The 19205-nt window shown below is 45.7% G+C and overlaps 1 protein-coding gene across 7 annotated transcripts in view; it reads left to right on the top strand.

The window, feature by feature from the left end:
- The window catches only part of LOC119170521 (polyamine-transporting ATPase 13A3), a 1084416-nt gene that overhangs the window by 931183 nt on the left and 134028 nt on the right, over window positions 1-19205 (top strand). Inside the window, exons 26-27 of one of the 7 annotated variants that reach the window (XR_012894535.1) lie at window positions 4916-5008; window positions 17720-17827. The exons of 5 other annotated variants lie outside the window; for them this stretch is intronic. The gene's annotated coding sequence lies outside the window, so the exon portion shown is untranslated. Of the gene's footprint in view, window positions 1-4915; window positions 5009-17719; window positions 17828-19205 lie in introns of those variants that run through there. One more of the 7 variants, XR_012894534.1, reaches the window with a different exon arrangement.

The raw sequence follows: 19205 nt of genomic DNA on the forward strand, positions 1-19205 counted from the left end.
TGCTTCGAGTTTGTTGATGAGATAAGACTGGTGCGGGTTCCAAATAAAAGATGCATATTCTAGTTTTGCGCGAACCAACGTCGCATAGGCCAATAATTTAGTAGACTTGTTTGCCAAATAAAGGTTACGCCTGATAAAACCAAGAGTTTTGCATGCACTGCTACAGATTGCTTCGATGTGGTCACTCCATGAAATGTTAGAAGATAAATGAACTCCCAAGTATTTTATTGTATGCGCACGCGCGATGACTGAGTCATTTATCAAATAATGAGTAAGCTTAGGATTAGACACTCTAGTGAAGGCTACAGCCTTAGTTTTCGAAGTATTTATCTCCATTTGCCACTGTTCACACCAATCTGCAATTTTCTGCAATCTGCAATGCTGGATAAAGTCAAACAAGACGAAAGATCTGTTTGTTCGCAACCGCGCAGCAGAAATTAGGAGCAAGTCCAATGAGTGTCAATGAGGTTATGGTAAAAGTGATGAAAATCCTTCGCATTTGATGACAAGGGGGATGAAGATGAAACGTTTGCTGGACAGTGAATTATGGTGGAATGGCCCCACGTGGATCAAGAATGAAAAATAAAGACCTGATTATGATATAACGCAAGAATCGGACAGTGATGACAACAAAGACGAAGAAAAGACAGTGGCATGCTTAACTACCACCACGAGTGAGGAAAAGATAATTGATGTGAGCAGATTAGGATCATACAAGAAAGCGTTACAAGTTACCGCGTGGGTAATGCGTTATATAGGAAACCGACGAAAAGAAAGGAAAACAGGTTCGCTGACAGGAGAAGAATTGGACAAGGCAGAGTTTGTGCTGATAAAGCAGGAGCAGAAAACGCTACAAAATGCAGTGACACGAATATATGACAACATGAATCTGTACGGCACGAACATCTTCGAAGATGATCAAGGTGTCCTGAGAGTAAAAGGGAGGCTTCAGTGGAGTGATTTGAGCTTTGATGAGAAGCATCCTATTATTTTACCAAGAGAAAGTCACTTTTCAGAACTCCTAGTTCTAAACGCGCATCAAGTAACAATGCACGGTGGCGTTGCGGCAACATTGACACATCTAAGAACGAAGTTTTGGATTCTGCGTGCCCGACAAATGGTGAAATATGTGATAAAGAAATGCATCACATGTAGGAGATTCAATTCTAGACCAATGGCACAAGAAATTCCACCTCTACCAGCTGACAGGATTACACAGACGAGGCCATTCGACACTGTGGGTATAGACTTTGCTGGACCGCTAAATGCTCGAGAGGAGAAAGGCGGAAAAGTTACAAAGTTTTACATTGTGATATTTACGTGTGCAGTAACAAGAGCCATACAACTGGAGTTGGTCAAGAGGATGTCATCAGAAGCGTTTATACAAGCATTCCGAAGATTCGTAGCTAGAAGAGGATTGTGTACAACTATTTACAGTGATAATGCAAGAGCATTCAAAAAATCTGAGAAAGAGATGAACAAGATATTAAAGATGGAAGATGAAAGGGTTCAACAGTATACCAGTAACCTGAAAATAAAATGGAAGTTTATTGTAGAGTTAGCTCCATGGTGGGGAGGATTTTATGAAAGACTGATCAGAAGCTTTAAGACATCCATGGCAAAAACTATAGGTGCTCGACTTTTGGATGAAGAAGAACTACGGACTGTGGTTGTTGAAGCAGAAGGAGTACTTAATAACCGGCCTCTCACTTATGTGTATGATGATCCTAACGAGCCACAACCCATCACACCGGCGGACGTTATAGGAGGCAGGCAAGCAATGAACAAGCAGGAAGAAAACAGACTCGGAGAATACAGTTTGCTGAATTACTGGAGTGCAAGAAAACAGGCTATGATAACATGGTGTACCAGATGGAAAAAGGAGTACCTGAGGGAGCTTAAGTGTGCCAGCAGAAAAACAGAGCGTCACGCAAATGTACAAGGAGGAGATGTACTTCTGCTTGGAGAAGCGCGAAAAAGAACTCGGTGGAAACTCTGCAAGATCGAAAAGATTTTTCCAGGCAAGGATGGACTAGTGAGAACATGCTTGCTTCGTACACCTGAAGGAAAATTAGTCAAGAGGCCGATTCAACTGTTGTATTCTCTCGAAGGTTGCTTCGGTTGAATCTGGCCGGCGGGAAGATGTTGAAAACAGATTTGAAGATGGAGCTCGGAGGCGAGGAAGAAGAAGCAGCCAGGGTCACGCTCTGCACATTTTTTTTTTGTTCTGTCAACAATAAACCGAAGACGTATCGGTTATGCGGTCTCTCTGGTCCTTCTGAAACAGATGGCATCCAGCCCAATCCAGACAAAATTTCCGCAGTCCTCAACTTTCCGCGACCCTTTCGTTCCAAGGAACTACGCAGTTTCCTTGGACTCGCATCGTACTTTCGCCGCTTCATTCGCAACTTTGCCACTATTGCCGCTCCTCTCCACAAGCTCCTTGCTAGTGCCGGTTCCTTCGATTGGAATGATCAATGCGAAGCCTCGTTTCAAGAGCTCAAGCTGGCACTGTCATCCCCACCGGTGCTTTGTTATTTCGATGACAAGGCATCTACGATATTACACACTGACGCTAGTGGACCAGAAATCGGTGCCGTACTCCTCCAGCGTGACCATGCCTTTAGCGAGAAAGTTGTCGCGTATGCAAGCCGCACTCTCACCTCTGCAGAGAAGAGGTACTCGATAACCGAACAAGAATGCTTGGCTGTTGTCTGGTCCATCCAAAAATTTCGTCCGTATCTAGAAGGTCGACTGTTTAGTGTTGTGACAGACCAGCATGCTCTTTGCTGGTTGTCCACAATCAAAAACTTGTCGGGACGACTTGGCCGCTGGATTCTCCGGTTACATTCGTATGACTTCGACGTCATCTACTAGACTGGAAGACAACACCAAGATGCCGATGCTTTGTCACGATGCTCTTTGCCACAGTCTTTGGCGCACGTCACATCCCCTTGTCAAATAGGCTATACGGAGGACGCCTCGTCGATATCATCAATTTCTTCTCTACCTTCATCCACCCTTTCGTCAGTACTTACCACTCACCAGCGAGCCGATTCTTATTGCACTGACATCACCTGTCGGCTTACCGGCGCTTCATCTTCCCCAAATGTTAGGCTCCGGAAACAACTTCGACTATTCAAGTTGGAGGGCGATGTGCTACATCGATACATTTTCCACCCGGAAGGCCACCGATGGGTTCCCGTCATACCACGCGCACTACGCACTGGAGTTCTGCGCGCTTCCCACGATGACCCGACGTCAGGACACTTGGGTTACTACAAAACATACGAGCGCATCTGCAGTTGATTCTTCTGGCCAGGTCTTTCCACGACGGTAGCTAAATATATCGCCTCGTGCGCACTCTGCCAACACCGCAAGCGGCTCACCACTGCTGCAGTCGGGACCCTACAACCACTTCCTTGTCCATCAGAGCCGTTCTCTGTCGTCGGAATTGACCTCTTCGGGACCCTCCCAACTACATCAGACGGCAAGAGATGGATCGTCACCGCCGTTGATCACTTGACCCGGTACGCTGAGACGGCCTCGATCACTTCAGGAACTGCTTCGGAAGTAGCAACATTCTTCTTGCATGCTATTTACCTACGTCACGGAGCCCCTCGTGTTCTTTTGAGCGACCGGGGCAAGGTATTTCTTTCAAGCACGCTCAGTGAAGTTCTTCAAGCATCAAAAACAGTTCATAAAACAACATCTAGCTATCACCCACAAACCAATGGCTTAACGGAAAGATTTGATCGCACGCTGTGTGACATGCTGTCTATGTATATCCGACCGGACCATCGCAATTGGGATGCCATACTTCCGTTTTGTCACGTATGCACATATTACGTCAATTCAACGAACCACAGGCTATTCTCCATTTTTCCTAGTATGCGGACGCCAACCGACATCACCACTCGACGTTTCATTCTTTTCTGGCCCCGTTAACTCTTCACCATTCGTATGCGACCAGTTTCTGTCCCGTGTTGCTCAATGCCGTCGTCTTGCCCGAGTAAACACCGAAGCTAGCCAAGAGGATCGCAAACATCGTTACGATGCCAGTCACCGCGTCGTTCTCTACCGTCCTGGCGACGATGTACTTCTGTGGACTCCGGCGCGAACGCCTGGCTTATGCGAGAAGCTTGAGTCACGCTATCATGGCCCCTACAAAGTTGTCGAACAGATCTCACCGGTCAACTACCGTGTCACACCTGTTCATGCCCCCACTGACCCACGCTGCCGTGGGACAGAGATTGTGCACGTTTCGCGTCTCAAGCCCTATCGTATGCGTTCCACAGCGTAATTCGCGGCCAGGCTGGCCGCTTCCGTCGACGGGGGAAATTAGTGTAAGAATTCATTGGACTACATCTTCCTCATCTGTAAATAACCATCATCAGTATTCGTCCGTTCCTCTTCATCATCGGCGCCATCCTGTGGTTGCTTGAATAAAGCGTCAGCTGAACCCGTGGTGTTTCAATATATATATATATATATATATATATATATATATATATATATATATATATATATATATAGGGCGTGGTCCACTCTTTTCTTTATACCACGCCGCTTCCACGGAGCATCGAAAAAGCTGCTGCACTGTTGGAGGAGCTTGCGTATGATGAGAAACTGTTTTTCACTTGGTATAAGCTCACGCTCAATATGTGGAACTATATATATTTGGACATTATGTTGCGCCAGTTAGCCCAGCATTCCACTAGTTTGAACAACGCGCTCATTCGGAAATTTCGCGCCAAGGTGTAAGAGAGGCGAAGTCAATGCTGGGGCGTATATGTTGTCCAATGGGCTCTCTTTTCTGCACATTAGTGCCGCTCATATAAGAGATCCTATAATTTCGATGCTTCCGCAACAGATTCGTGTGTGCTGGAAACACATCATACTTTGTCGTATGCAGGCTGTAAAGTATGCGGGCACGCTTGAAGAAGAAAAACTGATGCCTTGACCTGCAAGCGCAGACAGAAGAGTGCCTCTTCTACGCACATGGTTGGTAGGTTCCTCAATATCTTGAATTAAAAGGTTGAGAATGAATTATTAGTCATTACTGAATAATAGTAAAAACTAGCATTATTACAAAGGTATTAGATTACTGAAATCAACAAAACCAAAAAGAACCATACTTAATTTTAATTGGTTACCCTCCAATAAATGGGTTTATGGAACTAGCACTGTTTTCACTGTAACGCCGTTTCATGAATTCTCGCCTACGCGAAAATGTAATCACAGCTGACGCAAACGCTGCGCTCGCGTAGCGTAAAGCACTTCACACTCGCCCGCGACGCTTCCCCAGTTTCCCTTTGCAGCTACGTCCCGTCGAACCACAGAAGCAGCATACAGGGAAGAGAGTGCAGGCGGCCGCCATACGTCTACTCCCCATCTAGACTGAACTTCCACGGGTACGTTGCGGGCGCGTTTTGGTCACTTATGGTCGTCCATACGCACCGTGAGTCTCACAGTATTCTGTGGATAGGTTGGGCAATGTAAGAAGGAACATCAAAACATTTTGCTAGTCCAAGAACAACGAAACGTGCCTTAAGAGTTTGATGTACCTGGTATCAAGCAATTCACTTAAGAAAGCAGTGACAATTTTCACCATTTCCTTATTCAGCAGTATACCTCGATGAATTCTCAGTTTTCTTTAAAAAGACGCCGTTCTGATGCATGTGGGACCCTTTGATTTGATGCAGTAGAGAGTACTGTATTTATTGATGGATATAAGGGGCTTAACGTCCCAAATTACCTTATGATTAGGATTGATGCCATAGTGGGGCTCCGTATATTTAGACCACTTGGGGTTCTTTAAAGTACACCTAAATATGAGCACACCAAACTACGGCATTCTCGCTTCCATCGAAAATGCAGCCACCGAAGCCGAGATTAGATGCCGCGACATGAGTGTCAGTAGCCGAGTGTCTTAGCCACTAGACCACCGCCGCGGCGCGAGAGTACTTGAAGTGATCATGATTCTGATATTGCCATTGTGCTACAAATATAGTTAACAATAAAAGAGACGATGACAACTGAACCACTTTCACTGTGAAAGACATAATGAGTAAATATAGGCCAGCTAATTGAAGTTTTCAACAATATTCTGGTATAATTACTTATTTTACTTCAGTAACCTGAGCATGGCCTTTGGCTGCCCAAAGCATAACTGGCCTTCGGTTGACACCCTTATAAGTAGTAAAACGATGTGTCACGATTGGAGGGCAACAAGATTCAACGACGATAATTATACCATTTTACTCCCATACACGTCTCCAGAAAGAAATAAAGCTAGAATGCATCCATATTGACAAATCGAGGTATTAAATGCGAAGTATTTTAGCGAACTTCGACGACTTGGAGTATATATATATATATATATATATATATATATATATATATATATATATATATATATATATATATATTTATTTATTTATGGGGAAATAAGTATACGCCTCTAAAAAACAGTTTATTTGTGACGTTTCGATCAGGAACCGATCTTCGTCACACAAAATTTAGTAGGCTCCGACTCGCTTTTCTGCCATTGTCCAGCCAAGAAAGAAAGAAAAAAAAAGAGAGAGAGAAAAAGCAAATATACATATACCAGTGGCCCAATGATAAGCAGCCAAACAACCACGTGTGCGTACTACCAATGGCAGGTGCATTTTGTAAAGAAAAAAATCAAAAACGAGTGGTCAAAGAACATACACTCACGGCAAGCTTTTTTGCCCAGGTGGCTAAATTAAGCAAATTCCAGTGGTAAAAAGTTTGACTCCTCAGATTCACCTCTCATCACACACTAAACCAAATCCCACCCTTAAGGGTGTAAATGAGCTTGTCGCCAGAGGAGCACCGTTTGCTCCCTATTGGGTGTTCAAAAAAGGGTGAGTGCTTAAGAAAAGGGTGCTGAGCAAAAATTTTAAAGGGTGTAATGAGTGCACCCTTTAAAAAGGGTGCTGTGATGTCATAACACCCTTTCAAATGAGTGCTGGAAGGGTGTTCTATGTCGACGTACCAGTGGGCCAAATCTAGGATTGATGCTGGAGATGGCTAGAAATGCAGAATGATCTATATTCAGTAGACCATGCTGTGTGGTAGGCCACATACGGTTTCCTAATACTTGAACACATGTACTATGTCGTTCATTCCATCCTGAACACGTGAACCTGCACCATGCACACGGCCGGCCCTCATGAAGCTAGCACTGAAACAAAGCGACAGCTATAGGTGGGGCTTTTGCATCATCGTCTTTTAAAACATAGTGGCTATGCAGTGAAGCTACTGGTAAGTTGGCAGCAGTGTTTTGCTTTCTCTGTGTATTCGCAAATAGAGAATCCGGCACTGTTATCGAGAAGTACTGCAATTGTGCCTTACCGTGTCCAGGTGCTGCTCCTCTTGTTTTTGTTTTTTGCTGCTCTGGATAGAACAAACCGCACTTACTGCACTTCTTAAGAACAGTGCCGAATTTTAGATAAGCTTGTACTGTTGCAAGAGCAAAGTTGGCCCCGCCGCGGTGGTCTAGTGGCTAAGGTACTCGGCTGCTGACCCGCAGGTCGCGGGTTCGATTCCCGGCTGCGGCGGCTGCATTTCCGATGGAGGCGGAAATGTTGAAGGCCCTTGTGCTCAGATTTGGGCGCACGTTAAAGAACCCCAGGTGGTCGAAATTTCCGGAGCCCTCCACTACGGCGTCTCTCATAATCATATGGTGGTTTTGGGACGTTAAACCCCACAAATCAATCAATGCAAGAGCAAAGTTAGCTTCACCGCAAAGGAAGTGTGATTTGGCGAGGCCGTCGTTTTCCAGCAGTCAACAAAGTGGAGGCCCCACTTACAGCTGTCTGTACGTTTGTGTAATAGTTACCAAAGTGCCCTCAAGAAGCGCTCAGCGGAATGCCGGATGCATGGTGCAATGTTCAAGGTGGAAGCAGACAATATGTACATATATACCTTAAAGCAACCTAAATTGAATAAATATGTGTGTTTCAATAATCATGAAATTGATCCTAGAGTGCGTATATGGCCTGTGCTACCCATTTTTGGTCGATAATGAGTGCAATCTATTCAAGACCCCTTCCTGCACACATGCATGCCCACTTTATGAATGCTTGGTCACCATATAGACATTCATGCCTGCAAATTAAAAATTCATAAGTTTCGAATAATGGTGATTATTTCAAAAGCCATATAATCACTTTAAAAGACACACAGATAATATGCACTAAATACAGAACCTTACCACATTGTGCTCTTTTAAATTATGTGTAGCAGAAGTGAGCTTTTATGGATGTAAGAATGCAAGATATTATTTTCTGGGTTGATAGAAACTTCAGCCACTTCTCTACAGGCGCTTCCTCGATGACATTTTTATTATTTGGACAAACACTCAGTACAGCCTAATTATTTGATAGAATCGCTCAACGAAGTTCAGCCAGACATAACGTTCACTTATTTATACTCAACAAATGAAATAAATTTTCTAGACGTCCACCTAACAGTAAAGGCTGGGTCATTAGCTACTAACGTTTACAAAAAGCCCGCAGACAGGCAGCAATACCTTCATTTTGATAGCTGTCCCCCTCGTCACTGCAAGACATCTATCCCGTACTTCCAGGCTCACCGATTCAGAAGAATTTGCTCCCATTCCGAAGACTTTGAGGCTAACGCAGAGAACTTGCGCGAGGTACTTACATACCTACAATATCCTCCTTCCATAGTCAACGACGCCATACACAAAGCGGCAAACCTAGATCGCCAGCAGCTACTTGACCAGCAGAAATAATTGAAACAAGAGGGACGGAATAACTTGGTTTTAACATTTGGTAGCAACCCCCCTAACAAAATAAAATTCTAAAGAAACACTTTAACATCTTACAACAAAGTGAACGGCTATAAAAAGTTTTCCCTTACCCTCCACGAGGGGTATATAGACGCCCCAAAAACATTAAAATTTATCTTGTGCGGTCAAAAACCGACAAGACGTCTATAACTGGATGTCAGCCAGGTGGCAAAGCCCGGTGTAAGGTGTGCAAACACATACAGGTAACAAACGTTGCTGAAAGCACACAATCCGATTTCAAGTACTTCATTATTTCAAACCTTAACTGTGACAGCTTCAATCTAATATACCTTCGGGAGTGCAGAAGATGCGGTATTCAATACATACGACAGACTGACACAGCCTTCCGCATCCGCTTCAATAACCACCATTCACATGTTCATTCACTTCCGGATCTGTCTCTGTCTCGTCATAATAACTGCGGAAGCCACCCATTTTATTCCATAAAGGTCACGCTCCTACAAAGCAGTTTCTCTAGCACAAGGGAACGTGAACAGCGCGAATCATACATGATTTATAAATTTAATACATTAAACGCTGGTCTAAATGACACTACAGGCATACTCTCTTCAATTTGCGCTCTGGAAGATTCAGGATAATATTTATCCTAACCAAACGTTCTGGTTTTCTTTTTCCTACTTCTTTTTCTTTTTCTTTTTTTTTCATTATCATTTTTCTTTTCCTTTCATTTCGTCCGGAGCACGTGTTCGGGCGTGTGGCATGGCCACGCACATTCCGAGAAAGGTGGACCACTGTCGAAGAATCCCCCCCTCTCAAAGAAATCACTCACCCGACAACCAAGGAAAATGACACATTCAACCCCAGAGGCAAAAACATGAAAAACAACCTGCATTATATACTGCTTAATATTCTTGAGCCACAGACCGGAGATCGTAGCAGCCTGGCATGTGCCTATCCTGCACCTGCGGAGCTTTGGCACGCGTAGCCCTTGTTTGTTAATCTTTTCTCTTTTTCCGTTTTTTTCTCTTTTTTTAAGAATTTATCACATCGTTCTAACGTAGCCCTCCTCACCAAGCTTTAAGAGCAACTATAAAGGGGGCGAACAGGTGGAACGCGACAGCCACAATGATCGCAAGGAATGTACTTTGGTATTCTTTACAAGCTACGGGGAAAGCTGATGAGAGGTGATTTTAAGGAGTGAAACTTTTTACCACTGGAATTTCCTTAATATAACCACCTGGACCAAAAAACTTGGCGTGAGTGTATGTTGTTTGACCACTCGTTTTTGATTTTTCTTTACAAAATGCACCTGCCTTTGGTAGTACGCACACGTGGTCGTTTGACTACTTATCAATGTATAATGGGTGGTATTGCCACTGGCCCAGATGCGTTTTTTTCCCTCACAAAATGCACGTGCTATGCGTAGTACGCACACTTGGCCGTTTAACTGCTTATCAGTGCATGATGGGTGGTTGGGCCACTGGTATATGTATATTTTTCTTTTACTCTCTCTCTCTTTTCTCTCTCTCTCTCTCCGCTGGACGATGGCAAAAAAGCGCGTCGGAGCCTACTAAATTTTGTCTGATGAAGATCGGTCTCCGATCGAAACGTCACCAATAAACAGTTTTTTAGAGGCGTATACTTATTTTCCCTTAATTCTACGGCAACCGAAGCCAGACTCTTTATACTTTACGTATATATATATGTGTGTGTGTGTGTGTGTTTGTGTGTGTGTGTGTGTGTGTGTGTGTGTGTGTGTGTGTGTGTGTGTGTGTGTGTGTGTGTGTGTGTGTGTATTCAGTCGGAAAGTTCAGTGGGTCTGGTACGTATAGGAAAAGAAGCTGGTACACGTATGAGAAAGTAAGCAGTTCTTTTAGAGATTTACGTTTTGGCTGTGCAAAACCAATGCACACTTGAGAAAGAATAGCAGCCTAATGTCATCTTCCCCTTGAATAGAAAGCGTGGGGAGGGGGGTAACACAAGCACACACTGCACGTTGCACAACGAAGGATACGAATATACAGTAAGCACACTATCAAACCAAGCAAAGCCACATGAAATCAAAGCACAGTGCGAAATACACCACCTATCATCCCCTCCTCCGCGAGAGGATGGCCGCACAGTCACATCAATGTTTAAGTGTACGGTGCCGACACTGGTAGCGGTGCCATTCCAACGACAGGCGGCTGCACTGGCGCCACCCACAGCTGTCCGGTGGCACGTAAAAATTAGCCCATGTGCTCTCTTTCCGGTACACTTCCGGCGAAGTAGAGGCCGGAACAAGCCAGGGCTGAAGTTCAGACGGGACACGGCTCAGCGCAATTGATGCAGGTGCCATGCACCCAACAGGAACTGACATGCCCAGCGCGGACGCGATTATTGGAAGCACCTCGGCAGCATGTAGAATAGAGACTAACTCTGGAATCATGGCTTGGACGCTCGGCCGATGTACCTTTGGTGGACACTGAATAGAAAGAGTCTCCCAGGAATGATCACCAGTCGGAAAAAGTACAGCCAAATCAGGAGGAGCAGCATGCAGAACGCGAGCAAGCGCAAGCGAAGGATAGAAAACTGATGCAGGAAGAGGATGCTGTGCAGCGGCAGACCCGACCTGAACAGCCGCCCTCGCGACAGCTTCCCAGTCAAAGCGTATGCAGTCAGGGTATGCTCAACTGCAGGACACAAGGCAAGAGCAGGTGCCTCGGAAGCACGGCCAGCTGTGACGCCAACTCGCAGGACAGTAACTGTATTCGTCACTGCCGATGTGCCTTGATGACCGGTCAACTCCGTAGTATTGCGGCAGACACACGTGAAGTGTCCACTATGGCCGCACCGGGAACATGTTCGGCTCCTGGCAGGGCAAGCGGTGGAGTTGCCCAATGCCGCGTCGAGCCGCAGCAATAACAGGCACCCATGCGAGCTGGCGGCGAAGCTGAAGAGGAGGTGTTTGCAGCAGCAAAGGACAAGGAGGTGCACACAGTTATGGTGGCTAGAATTGGGAGGTGACGCTAGCGCCCGCATATTCGCCGAGCGCGCACGATCCTCCATTTCAAGCGCCGCGCGACGGCCACCACGGCGCTTCTGTCGGCATAGTGATGCGGGCGAAGCACGCGCTTCGCGTTCTCTCGTCTGCTTGCCTCTGGGCTCGCCGGTTCGCCTCTGAAAGTGTGTCTGGGCGTAAATTTAAAGTACAAGGAAAAGACTTTTGTTGGCAGAACCTTCAGCCCATCTTGCCGAGGGATTGATCCAACGCCAAAAAAAGCCTGCCCATAATGCAAGCACCTCCTAAGACTGCTCCTGAATCGAGAGTCCTACAGGCGAACAAAAGGCAAAAATGTGGCCTAGTCCCAAAATCTTTCATACAGGCTTAAGCTGCGAACAGCGCAAGCGAAAAAGAGTCGCCTGAGTGTCCTGCAGGCTAAATCACTCATCAAACAAATGAAAGAAAAGAATGCACAGAATGACTCTGCAGCATTAGAAGAAGCGGTGAAGGCCGTACCCATTAAGCAACAGCAACAAGTCAAGGCGTGCTTTTCAGCGCATAAAAGAAAATCCACAAAAGGAATGAAGTATGAAGTGAATAGGCTCTAGAGTGTCTAAATATGTCCATGAAAAGCCAACGCCTCTATGAGCACATACGCAAAAACATCATGGCGTTGCCTTCTCGAACATCACTACGTCGATATCTCAAGCATTACAGGAGTGGGTTCGGCCTTAGCGAAAAAGTGTTTGGTGCTGTGGCGGAAAAAACAAAATCTTGACTTGTTCCAGCGCCATGGTGGGCTGTTAATTGATGAGATTAAGCTATCCGAACACTAGAGCTTCGGACCCGATGGCACGATCGAAGGTTTTGTGGACCTTGGGAAGTTCACACCAGAGAGTGAGCGCTCTGTAGCATGTGACCATGATCTTGTAGTATTGTTATTGCCTTTTACAGGCACGTGGCACAAGATTATTGGGGTGTTCGCATCACGCAGCAATGTGAAGTCCAAGATGTTAGGCAAAATAATCCTCGAAGCAGTAGTCATGTGCGAAAACGCCGGTCTGCACGTAGACTTTATCACCACTGTTGGAGCTGCGTGGAACAGAAGCATGTGGCACTCATTCGGCATACACGACAGAAAAGGAAGCACAGTCTGTAGAAGGCAGCACCCTACAGACTCAGAACGTTTTCTGCCCTTCATCTCGGACTTCCCACACCTTCTTGAATATGTGAGGAACACTTTTGTTCGAATGGGCGTGAAACTGCCAGAAGGCCATGCCAGTGTTGACGCTATTGACTGTGCCCGGAAGCTTGATGAACAGCATGACACGACTCTCAAAGCCATCCCTCATATTAGCAAATCGGTCGTGCATCTCAATGGCTTTGGGAACATGAGGGTAAGTTATGCAGTGCTGCTTTGCAGTGACGAAGTCCTCAGAGGCCTTTTCTTGTACAATACAACCATCGAAGAAAAGCATGTGAGCACAGCGGCGACAGTCAGCTTTGTGGAAAGAATGAGAAGGCTCATTGAGGCCATGACTTTAAGGTGCAGCTCAGGTGCACTTAAGCCTGGAGGGACGCCCGAGAAGTGCATTCAAAACTTCTTGACTTACCTGGACGATTGAGAAACAGTTCCTGGCTCCAGAGGTTTTCTAAGCCGCAGTACAGCCGAGGTGCTTCGTGTTACCTTATCAAGCACGCTACACCTTCTCAGCTACCTGACGATGAAGTTTAACTTCAGATATATGATGACATGCCGTTTGAGTCAGGACCCCCAGGAGAGGCTGTTTGGAATCATCCGACAAATGTCTGGATGCAATGATTATTTGACTGCCGCCCAGTTCTTAATCTCGGTCCACACTTTGAGCTTCCGGAATTTGGTAAAACCACCGAAAAGAAGCAATGTGTCCTCTGAACTACTGAGAAGTCTGCTGCGAGCTGACAACGGAAAGGACCTCACTCCTCGGAGGAAGTTAGACGAGCTTCTTGACGCAGGAAACCTTGCTGAAGCACATGAAGTGCTCATTGATACGGCCACGGCACCAAGCATGCAGACATTGTCATGCAAAGCAGCGATGCCAGACTCATACTCTACATGGCTGGATATGTGGCAAGAAAAAGCGTTACAAGCACCAAATGTGCAGAGTGCAGCCAGCAGCTCCTACAAGACAAGAACAATCTATCTCCAGCTGCAGCATCCCTCACGGCTGCTGTTGACCTAGGAGGCCTGCTGTACCCATCAGCCAAGCTCAATAAACTCGTGACCACTCTCGAGAACACTTTTACCCACTGCTTCAGTGTGATAGAAGTCAAACCTGACAGCATCATGGACTTGGTTTCCTTCTTGCAGCTAAGAAAGCTTACACTTGTTGGCGGCCCTCACTACAGCATGTCCCTCACAAACAAAATGATCAAGTTCTATGTTCTTACTAGGCTCCATTTTCATGTCAAAGCTCAGAACAGCAAGCGAAACGCTAAGCTGAAAGATTGAAATTGCTGAAGCCTAGACGTGTGCTCTGAGTTTGATATTGTAACGTAAAGCTCTACTGGTGTTTTTTTGCCGAGTGAAAAGTGATTGTATGCCTCTCATTACTTAGTGCCAAGCGATGCGTTGTCTGTGTGCAATGTTTCAATGTTTTTATCTACTCCCGAGCGTATGTAAGTGTGCGTATTTTTTCATTATTTTACCCTATATTCTATGATTGATTGATTAAAACTTTATTTCTTGATTAAAACTTCATTTATTGATTCAAACTTCATTTTGTATTCTATGATGTGCAATAGATATTATAATAATATGATATGCAATAATTATTTTCTTTGTTTTGCTCCCCTGAAACTTGGGTAATATTTTCTTTTAACAAAGCCATCGCCTTGCACTCCAAAACACTGCAGAGATATGGGAACAAAAGCTTGTAGTTACGCAGATTTAACGTCACAGAAGTCTCGCAGCGGCAGCCAATTTTTTAATGCTTAAAATGGAGTTCTATCAGCCATCGTCATAGTCTGAATCGCCAATTGAATCGCCAATCTGAATTGCCAATTTATCTGAATCGTGCCTCTTTAAAAGGTCCGCGCGCTCAAGGCGCAGCGCGCGTAACTAGCATCACCATTCCGCCGACAGGGCCACCGCCCCGCTGCTCGAAACGGAAGAGCGGCTCCGAGCTCCTCAAGAGTGGTCATATGGGCTTCTTGGTGAAACATTTGAAAGAAATTTATGAACTCTGAAAAAAGAGCGAGTAAAAAGGGTGTCTTGTTGTCCCACAACGATAATCGTCATCTATATTGCGTTCCATCCTCGCACTATAGCCCCGCGCTCGGCACATTCCGGTCACGATCGACAGGCCCATTTTTAGGTTTACATTGCATTCTCCATATGAAAGTGGCCAGCACCAAGTTTTCAAGAAAGGAAGCGCCCGCAAGCATGATGAGGATCATTGTTGGGAGGACAAAAAGACACCCTTCTTACTCGATATTTTTTTAGAGTGTGTAGCGAAAGGCGAAAAAACAGACACAGGAAGGAATAGACTGAGAGGACAGAGCGTTACTAGCAACATGTTTATTTTCGATCTCCAAGCCGCTTTTAAGCCATAATCGTCAGGCGAGCAAGCAGATAAGCACGTGTATTCATATAAATGGACGACATGTCATCAACCTACAAGAAAAAACGATAAATAGGACAAAAAAACTTCACAGATAAAATCACGTATCACGCCCCGCCACGGTGGTATAGAGGTTAAGGTACTCGGCTGCTGACCAGCAGGTCGCGGGGTCAAATCCCGGCTGGGGCGGCTGCATTTCCGATGTAGGCGGAAATGTTGTAGGCCCGTGTACTCAGATTTGGGTGCACGTTAAAGAACCCCAGGGGGTCCAAATTTCCGGAGCCCTCCACTACGGCGTCTCTCATAATCATATGGTGGTTTTGGGACGTTAATTCCCACAAATCAATCAAAATCACGTATCACTGCGTACGCAGGAACACCAGTTGCTTGGGTGACAAGGCAATTGAAGGCTTGCTGATACATACATCTCCAAGAGCATCAATAAGTTCGGCTTCTATGATCAACCGAGTCATCTGATCCTTATGCCGACCAACAATAATAGTACTCTGGAACAAAGGCCGGCACCCACACGCGTAAATGTGAAGAGTGAGAAAAACTTCTGGCGGCAGTTTCTCCGCCTTGTAATTGTGTTCTCCCAATCGCTCATTCACACACCTACTGGTTTGGCCGACATATTTTTTTGCCACTTGTGAACAGAATAAGATAAATGACGAACGAAATGAACTTCACAAATTTGTGTGTATGCCTTTTTGTGCACAACACTTTTTCCCAAGGTGACGGATTCGTCAGCCCACACAATTTCCCAATTTTATCACGTACTGAAAATAGCACCCCAATATTATCCCGAAGTGCCACTTTCTTTAGGTTATGTGACTGCTGGTGAACATATGGAATTATGCCGTGCGTCTTGATTGTGCCGGTGAATCGACATGAAGATTAGATTGCCTTGAACTTGCGCGAATCCTTTTCAACTCTTTTTTTCCGCAACTGAAATTAAAACATGATCCGGATAGCATGATCTTTGCAAACGTGTGATCTGGGTATGGAAGTACTGCTTCATAAGGTGCGCACATGACTTGTTCAATGCGTTTTTGAGGTAAGTTGTCGCGATGGCTCTCTTGGTTAGTTTGGAATGACTGGAATGAAATGGGAAGTTTTCTGAGCACGTGAACCATAGCACCAGCACAGCTGGTTGTCAGAAGACTGAACACTTAAATCTAAAAACCTTATTCGTCCGTCGCCAGGCCATTTTACTGTCACTTCGTGGGGCTTAAGACCATCACAAAACACATTCAACACACTAGTACTCTCACTTTGGAAATTTTCCCCCGAGCTGTCAATAAAAATAATAAAATCATCTACATATCGGAACACTTTCTTAGCCGTCGTGAGAGTACTAGTGTGTTGAATGTGTTTCGTGATGGTCTTAGGCCCCTTGAAGTGACAGTAGAATGGCCTAGCGACGGATGAATAAGGTTTTTAGATTTAAGTGTTCAGTTTTCTGACAACCAGCTATGCTGGTGCTATGATTCACGTGCTAAGAAAACTTTAAACTTTACTCCCATTTCATTCCGGTCATTCCAAACTAACCAAGAGAGCCATTGCGACGACTTGCCTCAAAAACGCATTGAACAAGTCATGTGCGCACCTTATGAAGCAGTACTTCCATACCCAGATAACACGTTTGCAAAGATCATGCTATCCGGATCATGTTTTAGTTTCAGTTGCGGAAAAAAGAGTTGAAAAGTATTCGTGCAAGTTCAAGGCAATCTAATGTTCATGTTTATTCACCGGCACCATCAAGACGCACGGCCATAATTCCATATGTTCACCAGCTGTCACATAACCTAAAGAAAGGGGCACGTCGAGACAATATTAGGGTGCTATTTTCAGTACGTGGTAAACTTGAGAAATTGTGTGGGCTGACAAATCCGTCCTGTGGGGAAAGGGTGTTGTGCACAAAAAGGCATACACACAAATTTGTGGAGTGCATTTCGTTCGTTATTTATCTTATTCTGTTCACAGGTGGGAAAAAATATGTCTGCCAAACCAGTAGGTGTGTAAATGAGCGATTGAAAGAACACAATTACAAGGTGGATAAACTGCAGCCAGAAGGTTTTCTCGCTCTTCACATTCACGCGTGTGGGTGCCAGCCTTTGTTCCAGAGTACTATCATTGTTGGTCGGCATAAGGATGAGATGACTCGGTTGATCATAGAAGCCGAACTTATCGATGCTCTTGGAGGTGTGTGTATCAACAAGCCTTCAATTGCCTTGTCACCCAAGGAACTGCTGTTCCTGTGTAGGCAGTTATACGTGATTTTATCTGTGATGTTTTTTCGTTGTCTTATTTATTGTTTTTTTCTTGCAGGTAGATGACATTGTCGTGCAATTATCTGAATAAACGTGCTTATCTGCTTGCTCGCCTGACGATTTTGGCTTAAAAGTGGCTTGGAGGTCGAAAATAAACATGTTTTTGCTAGTAGTGCTCTGTCCTCTCAGTCTATTGCTTCCTGTGTCCGTTTTTTCACCTCGCGCTATATAAATTTCTTTCTTCCGAGCTCCCGTTAGCGTCACCTCCCAATTCTAGCCACCACGACACAGGAGAAGCCCCACCGGCGCCATTTTCCTGGGAGCTTGAGGAGAACGGCCACCTTTTGGCCTGGCACCTTGAATAGTTCAGCGAGCTGAGCCACCATCTTGCATCGGACGCGACGACACGGCGTCGACTTGAGCTCCCGATAATTGTAGCAATCGACGCGATTCTCCTTTCTCACTACGTCAATCGCCTTGTGTATGGAGAAGTCCTTGCCCATGTTTGAAAAAATTCTTTGTAGGTGCGGCGCCACGATATCAGGGACGACCTGGTCCAAAGCGAGGATATCGCCCACCGCGCAGAATTCACAAAGCTTGGCTACTCAGCGTACTTCCTGAATGAATTTCACTACCGACTGGTCTAGCCACTACTGACGCAGGGCTTCGAACTGAGCACGCAGATACACCGCATCCGGTTGAGGTTCAAATAGTTCATTAAGCAGCGCAAGAGCTGCGTCGTACACACCCAGCGTCATTTGCTTAGTTGGCCGGTCGGCCCCCAGCTGCTCGTCAACGGCGGCACACAGGTAGGTGTTTATCCCTCGACGCCCAAGGCGTTCATGAGCATCGCCTTCTTGTGCTCCGGCGTGGCGTCCCTGGCAGCGGCGTCGATGTAGACCTGTAACACGGGAAGCCACTGCCTCCATAGTATAGGCGTCAACAAGGGCACTGAAAAAACGGGGGCGGAGGTATAGCCGCATTCATGATTGCCGAAGAGGGCGTTGAGAAGGCAGTTGGGAAGAGACGCGCACGTCGTTAGTCCTCGTGACCAGACTGGCACGGAAAGTTTAGAAAAGTAGAAATCTATGCAGTATTTACACTACCGATGCCACAGCTTGCACGTGTGCTGAGTCGACAGCACAAACAAGGCTGGATGCCCACCTTATCGCCTGATGCTCGTGGATTCAAGATCCCATCCTCGTCGCCGAAATGTAGTATCGCGTGGCTGACGCGCCGCACGGAGATCACAGGGCACGGCGCTGAAGCGCGGGCCGACAACAAGCAGGCAGCAGCCGGTAGCAAAGCAGAAAGTCTCTTTATGTACACAAGCATGCTATTATACACGTATGTACAATGCCCTATTGGGCCAGCCAACCGGTTCCAAAACCGGAACCGAAACCAGACACCACAGCATCTATGTTATTGTGCAAATCAGCCGTGAATAATAGTAGTGCGTGTCACATGATGGACCTTTTCTAAGCCCATGTTGCTAAGAAAATATTAAGAAATTATTTTCGAGGTGAGCGTAAATATGAGAGGCG

Source organism: Rhipicephalus microplus, chromosome 3 (assembly GCF_043290135.1).
Source record: "Rhipicephalus microplus isolate Deutch F79 chromosome 3, USDA_Rmic, whole genome shotgun sequence".
NCBI classification, from domain to species: Eukaryota; Metazoa; Arthropoda; class Arachnida; order Ixodida; family Ixodidae; genus Rhipicephalus; species Rhipicephalus microplus.